Genomic DNA, 6,234 nt, shown 5'->3' on the forward strand with positions numbered 1-6,234 from the left:
AACTTTCAAGCCTAGACTCTCTAAATTCACTTTACCCTCTGATTTAACACTCTGGTGTGATACCTCTACTAACACTCCTCGACCTTTTGTTCCATTACCCTTACGTAATGACGTAGTCTCTTCTTTGCATAACCTTTCTCATCCTGGTGTTCAGTCCACCTCTAAGTTGGTAAAACAACGTTAGTTCTGGCCACACATTGACAGAGATGTAAAGACATTTGTAAGACAATGCCTTAGGTGTCAACAGTCTAAGACTACCCGCCACACTTCCTCTCCTGTTTCTCCTATATCTACTCCTACTGACCGCTTCCAATCGGTACACATCGACATTGTAGGACCGTTGCCCCCTGCTACTCTTCCTAACTATCCTTACCCTCTCCCATACAAATACTTGTTGACTTGCATTGACCGAGCTACTCGTTGGACTGAAGCAATTCCCCTCATTGACACTACTGCCACTTCTGTAGCAATCTCTTTTGTGAATGGCTGGATATGCCGTTTCGGTGTTCCATGCACTGGACTAGCAGTTCCTGCTAATTCAGGATATAAAAGTTGAGGACTGTAGCCAAGCCCTTCCTTACTTAATTATTGTATATATTTATTGTATATGTATCTCCTTTAATGTATATGTCACACTTCTTTATTATACATGAGTACTTAATATCAACATATATCTATTGTAAATGTATTGTATAAGTAAGCCTATGTAGTCATTACATTATATAAGTGCCCTATACATAATTATATAACCGAATATATATACGTCATTAGGCGTACGCTAAACGCGTATGCGTCTATGCCAATTGTACACGTCGTAGAATTAAGGAACTAAATATATGTTACCCTTAACCATTTTGCATGCATATTCATCATTATATGTAATTGTTCTCTTGTTGCTGTATATTTCTATGTATATACCTAGATATGTTAGTATGTATTGTTTTGCCCAATCTTTTTCCCGCCTAGCAACAATGTAACAGAAAGTAGGCCACGGGCGCGTCTTAATGCCCAGCTAGGCCCCCCAAGCATTCGCTTGTGACAGATCACTTCCTGTATTACTTGTGTGTAGACCTCCGCAATAAACTCCTACCAAAATACTGCGTGTTTGGCACTTACCACAGGACTTATCCACTTAAGAATGGTAAGAAGAGTGTGAAAGGTAAAATCGGTAGCAGACATTGAAAGTTCCTCATATAGGCAGAGAGTTGGGAGGTGATCTGTTTCGCTGGAGTTAGAGAATGAACGGATTCTATGGAGTTAGGCGAGGGATATACAGTATAAAATTTTAGATTTATTTTGAACCGGATGGCTAAAACTTTGAAACATGTTCGGAAGCGCAGGAGACGTTGTGTGCATATGCTAAGTAGCATCTTTAGATAGGAAATTAGCGCTATGAATCTCCTTTTTAAATCTGGCTGTGAGTCCAGGAGAAAAGTAGTAGAATCCAGTGGCGGATCCAGGTAGGGATTGAGGGGGCTGAAACCTACCCCCCAAATTTGTTTTTTCATTACTTCATTGCAGAGGTCGAGACTCCTGCTTCGTGTACACCGGTACGTGGCAGAAAGCAGTATTACAGTGGCAGTTTGTTTTTTATCCCAGCATTTAATAAAATACTTTAGTGAGAATAATTAGAGGAATATTCAACACATTACGGAGGGTAAATTTTTAAAAAGTAAGATTAAGTATTACTTTTGTCCAATATTTTGAAAGAAACTAAATCAAGTGAGAGCATATACTTCAATTTATATTCAAAACCGTCATCTATATTTACAAAATTCGGGTTAACCCCCTTCTCCCCAATTTTGATCATGGGTCCGCCACTGGTAGAATCTACCCTAACAGAATATTGCCCCAACATGAGTATATCGACATTGGTTTGTGGACATCATATTCAAACTTATGATCACAAATATTGTCAACAGGTATCCTCTCCCTGACCCCACACCATGTGATTTTCAAGTGACAAAGGAGTAAGGATAGTCGTCGATGTACTTTTCTCTGTTCCTCTTGTTGTAAGAAGCTTTTCAAAGATAGCATCCTCTTCTCTCTCGAATTATATAGACCAAGTGTCTCCAGTCTTTTCTGCAGCTCCGACTGTGGTATTGGTTGTGATGTGTGCGTGTGTGTGTATTTACCTAGTTGTATTCTACGGGAAGGGGAGCTATACTCGTGGTGTCCCGTATTCATATCTCATTTTATCTAAACTGTTTATAAATTCATGTATTGTTTTTGCACACACCACTTTCTCATCTAACTTGTTCCAAATGTCTATTACTCTGTGAGGAAAGCTGTTCTTTTTCAGATCTCTTCTATAGCTGTCTTTCTTGATTTTCTTTCCGTGTTCTCTTGTATTTCTATCGTCCCATTTTATCAGATCCTCTCTATTAATAGTTTCTATGCCTTTCATGATTCTGTAAATGGTTATCAAATCTCTCTCTCTTCTTTGCTCTAATGTCTGTAGCTCAAGTTTTGCTAGTCTCTCTTCATATGACAGTTTTGAGAGTGTTGGTGCCAATTTCGTAATTGCTCTTTGTATTCTTTCAATTTTTTTTATACATTTTTTTTGTACATGGTGACCACATCGTTGCTGCATATTCCAATCTTGGTCTTATCAGAGTGATTAGTATTTTCTTCACCATTTCTTCATCCATGTATGTAAATGCCACTTTAATTGTTCTTATCAAATCATAAGTTTCTCAAAAAATCTTGTTTATATGTTTCTCAGGTGACATTTTATCCATAATAATGACTCCCAGGTCCTTCTCATTTTCTATTTTTTTTATTCCTTCTTCTCCCAATTTATATGATCCTATTATTCTTTTTTTGCTTTTTCCAAATTCCATTAAAACTGCACTTCTTAGCATTGAACTCCATCTCCCACTTCCTACTCCACTCCCATACTTTATTGAGATCACTCTGTAGTGACTCACAATCTTCTTCAGTGTTCATTTTTTTTTTAATTTCTTCATCCATATCATTAATATATATAGCAAACATTATTGAGGCCAGAACTGTTCCTTGTGGAACACCACTTATTACTTCATCCCAATTAGAGTGTTTGTCTCTTATCACTACTCTCATTTTTCTTTCTTGCAAAAAGTCTTCCATCCATTTAAGCAGTTTGCCCTGTATTCCTCCTTCAGTTTCTAATTTCTTAAGCAACTTCTTATGTGGTACTTTGTCAAAAGCTTTTTTTTTAGGTCTAGAAATGCACAATCAGCCCATCCATCTCTTTCTTGTATCATATCTATTAGCCTTGAATAGAAACATACTAAATTGGTGACGCATGATCGTCCTTGTCTGAATCCAAATTGCCTTGGATTTAGCACATTGTTGTTGTTGTTTTTTGTAAATACTTTACCCATCTACTTTTGATCATTCTTTCACAAATTTTTGCTATTGTACTTGTTAGAGAGACTGGTCTATAGTTGGTAGGGTCTTTTTTCATTTCCCGGTACTATATTTGCTTTTTTCCCAGTCTTTTGAAACTTTTCCTTCTTTCAAGGAACTGTTTATTATGCTATGTATTTTGTCTGCCAGTTCATTCCTGCATTCTTTCAAAATCCAGTTTGCTATTTCATCTGGTCCATGCGATTTTCTGACAACAAGATTACTCAAGTGTTTCATTATTTCATTCTTTGTTACTTCTATTTCTTTCATAGGGGGGACTTTCTCCTTCCATTCGATCTCTTCAGGTTGTATGTTCTTTTTCATATTTTCTCTTTTCCTCTCTGCACACTTGTACATATTCATTTCTATACCAAGTATATATTTTCCATTTTTGAGGTCTTTTGTCTTTCTTCGATTTGGTCCAAGCTTTATCTCTTTTGTCTTTTAACTCCCTAGAACTTTTGTTGTACCAGCACTTTACATATTCTTTTTCTTGTTTTTGTCTTGGGACATACTTTTCCACTCCTTTTTTATATATTTTTGTCAAAATATTCCATTTCTCTTCCACTGTTGTTTCCTCTTTGTATATTCTTTCCCAATTTTCTTTTTGAAAGAATTCTCTTATCTTATCAAAATTTGTTTTTTCATACATCATTCTTCCTTTTCTATATTGTTCATTTCTTTTCATGTATTTTTCCTCATTTAGTTCCAGTTCAATCAATATGTGGTCACTTTTACTTATTGGTGTCTTATGTTCAATCTTTTCCACTATTTCAGGTTCTGATGTGATTATTAGGTCTAGTCTCGATGGTTCTTCTTCATTTCTATACATAGTGTTCTCTTGAATCCATTGTGTCATTATATGGTCAATAATCATCTCGAGTAGAACATTTCCCCATGAGTCGCCTCCACCCTTTACTGTCATCTCTTCCCAGCAGCAGCAGACTTCTTTGCAATTAAAGTCGCCCATCATAATTATTCTTCCTCCATCTTCCATTATCTTATTTAATGTTATCCTTGTGTCTTCTAACATACTTTTATGTTCACTCTCTTCCCACGAGGCTGTTTTTGGAGGCACATAATTTATTACAAACTTTCTGTTCTTCTTATCTCTGTCTTCCACTTCGATCATAATCATCTCTACTATATTCTTTCCATATGTGACACTCCTCACGTTTATATCCTTCTTAGTCAGGAACATAACTCCACCCCCTTGTTTTGTTTCTCTGTTTCTAATCCAATAATTATATGCATCATGTTCTTCACTGTTGGGTGGTAGTGGATCTTTTAATTTTGTCTCTACAATTCCCATTATGTCCGGTTCTTTTTCCTTCAGATAATCATTCAATCCTGCTATTAATCCATCTATATTTGTGTAAGACACTCTTAATTTTCTGCTACTTCTATTGTATTTTCTGTTTCCCTTTTGTTTTTCTCTGGTATGTCCCATTTCCTCACTTTCATATTCACTCCTCTCCAATAGAATTCCTCTTTTTCTGACTGTTCTGTTCTCGTCTTTTTTTCCTTAGCTTCTTGTCTTTTAATTTTTTCCTCCTCTCTTTCCTCTTTATTACTTTCTCTTTTTATCCATACCTTTTTATATTGTTTACTGTTTGCTAGTTTCCCTGTTTTTGCTAAGATATTCTCTGCTGTCGTTTGTGACCTGAATTTAACCTTAATTAGTCTGGTCTTATCTGTACTATATTTCCCGAGCCTGTACATTTCTTCAACTTGTTTCACGATTCCAGGTTCATCTTCCTGAACTAATTCTAGTAAACTGCTTACTTTTTCTTTTTCCTCATTGATTCTTGTTGTTCTATTTAGATTATACTTCTCTTCCATTCCTAATATAATTATACATTTCTTTTTGTCTGCTAAGTCTCTTACTATATTCTCCGACGCGACCAACCTTCCAAATATTCTATATGCGAATACGGTGATAGCTTACTTATACCATGTTTTGGCAACCCTGTACAAATGTATATAGAAAATGTTTCTGGCAACCCTCCGATGTTTGAACGGAGCTTACCTTGTATTTGTAGAGCAGAAAGCTGTCTGGGACAGTAAAGTGAAGACAACTACCAGACTTTCATTGACCAATGTAGAGTTAAACATACAACCTATATACCGTATTCATGTCCACTTTATCCGATGGTTTTCTTTCCAATCCCACTCACTGCTTCATTTCTGATTATCACATTTCATCCATTCGTGTAGCATTTATTATAGTTCTCAAACACTTAATTTCAACAAGTTCTGTTTCTTCCTTTTTGCCTCCTTTATATTCAAGTCTTCGCATTACCCTGGCTTCACTCACTTTCATACAACCTTCATTTCATCCCTCCCTAAATAAGTATTTCTCAAAACTTTTTCCATTCCCATTAGACCTTTGCTCACTTCCTTTACCACGTAATTTATTTACACGTCATCTCCTCCATTCACCACCACATACGACCACAGTAACCTCTTCATTTCTTCAAGTCATTTATACTTTTCACCCACATTCAGTCTGCCGCCACCATCATTCTTTGTGTCTCTCAAAATCAACCATAAGAGCAATTTCGTCCGCAAAAAAAAAAAAAAAAAAAAAAAAAAAAAAAAAAACATTGCATGTTCTTCCATTCTCACATCTTACCTCCACACCCTCGCATGTATCCCTACCAATGGGATCTTTCGCAGTCAGGCTCGTAGATTCCTATTAACGCTAGAATTTTCAATTGTCTCGGATATCACGAGGTAAAGGGGTGAATTAGCTAATTTGGAAACCGATATAAGAAAAAAAAATTGCTGCGTAAGTGTATTCAAAATTAAAAACATGACTCTTAATGTTATATTTTTTACTTA

Source organism: Oratosquilla oratoria, unplaced genomic scaffold (genome assembly GCF_046742065.1).
Source record: "Oratosquilla oratoria isolate Oo_2021 unplaced genomic scaffold, ASM4674206v1 SCAFFOLD51, whole genome shotgun sequence".
Taxonomy (NCBI): Eukaryota; Metazoa; Arthropoda; class Malacostraca; order Stomatopoda; family Squillidae; genus Oratosquilla; species Oratosquilla oratoria.